This window comes from Belonocnema kinseyi, chromosome 9, assembly GCF_010883055.1.
Source record: "Belonocnema kinseyi isolate 2016_QV_RU_SX_M_011 chromosome 9, B_treatae_v1, whole genome shotgun sequence".
Taxonomy (NCBI): Eukaryota; Metazoa; Arthropoda; class Insecta; order Hymenoptera; family Cynipidae; genus Belonocnema; species Belonocnema kinseyi.
This window is the reverse complement of record NC_046665.1, coordinates 1,062,262-1,064,046: the sequence shown is the minus strand read 5'-3', so window position 1 is coordinate 1,064,046 and position 1,785 is coordinate 1,062,262.

Sequence of the window (1,785 nt, the reverse complement as noted above, 5' to 3'; positions counted from 1 at the left end):
AACTGTTAAAAACTATACAAATTTGAACAGAATGGTTCGAAATAGAAAGCCTTGAATTGTTAAATTTGTAATGAGCTAAATTTTAAGTTCAAACGCTACAATATTAATTTAAAAAAAGATTCAGAATTAATTTAAAACTTGAAATTATTTCAAATAATTTGGAACACGATTTAGACTTTTGCAGATTAAAAAAAAAAAGCTTTTTGAAAATTGTACAATATTTAAAAAGAATGATAAAATTTGTTGTGATTGCTAAGAACATTTAAAATGATTTTTTATTTTGACATATAAATTTTAAGTGATTATTTGAAAACATTTTTAAAATTATAAAAAAAAGAATCCGTAACATTTTAAGGAAATTTTTTCATTTTGCAGTTTTTTTATTTTAGGAAAAAAATTTTTGACCAAAAATGATACATTTTCAACCAAAAAGATTGAATTTTTACCAAGCAAGGTCAATTTCCAACAAAATATATGAACTTTCAAAAAAATTATTTAATTTTAAAGTCAAAAAGAGTATCATCTACAAAAAAGCTGAATTTTTACCCCAAAAATATGATTTTTCAACCAAAATTTAAATTGACGACCAAATAGTTTAACTTTCACTTACAGTTGAAGTACTTAGTAAAAAAATTAATTTTCTCTTATCAAGGATTCATAATTATACTTGAAAATTCAACTATTTGCCTTCAAATTAAATTTTTTGTTAAAATTGCATCTTTGGGCGTTAAAAGTCAACAATTTGATAGAAAGTTAAACTATTTGGTCGACAATTAAAATTTTGGTTGAAAAATCATATTTTTGTGTTAAAGATTCGGCTTTTTGTAGATGATACTCTTTTTGACTTTAAAATTAAATAATTTTGTTGAAAGTTCATATATTTTGTTGGAAATTGACCTTGCTTGGTAGAAATTTAATTTTTTTGGTTGAAAATGTATCATTTTTGGTCAAAAATGCAATTCTTTGGTTGAAATATGAACTGTACATCTTCTTGGGCTTAAAAGTCGATTATTTCACTAAGAGTTGAATTACTTTGTAAAAAAAATACTGTTATTTTCAACAAGGTTTTATAATTATGGTTAAAAATTTAACTATTTAGTTGGAAGTTTAACTCTTTGATTGAAAACTCATATTTTTCGTTGAAAAAAATCAACTTTTTGTAGATAATTAATTTTGTAGATCATTAATTTTCTTGGTCGAAAATTCTTGTTTTTGGTTGAGCATTTAACAACTTTATTACAAATTTATTTTTTCGATTAAAAATTATTTTTTTTATCTGAAAATCTGAAAATTCTAGGATTGATTAAAAATTAATCGTTTTTATCTGGAAATTGAACTATTCAATTTTTGTTTCAAACTTTATCCTGTACATTGTATTATTTAAAACACCAATTATTTGATAGAAAATTAATTTAATTCGATAAAAAGTAAACTTTGGGTTGAAAATTGATATATTTTGTTAATTAAATTTTTTTCCTAAAATAAAAAAAACTGCAAAATGAAAAAAATTCCTTAAAATGTTACGGATTCTTTTTTTTATAATTTTAAAAATGTTTTCAAATAATCACATAAAATTTATTTGTCAAAATAAAAAATCATTTTCAATGTTCTTAGCAATCACAACAATTTTTATCATTCTTTTTATATACTGTACAATTTTCAAAAAGCTTTTTTTTTAAATCTGCAAAAGTCTAAATCGTGTTTCAAATTATTTGAAATAATTTCAAGTTTTAAATTAATTCTGAATCTTTTTTTAAATTAATATTGTAGCGTTTAAACTTAAAA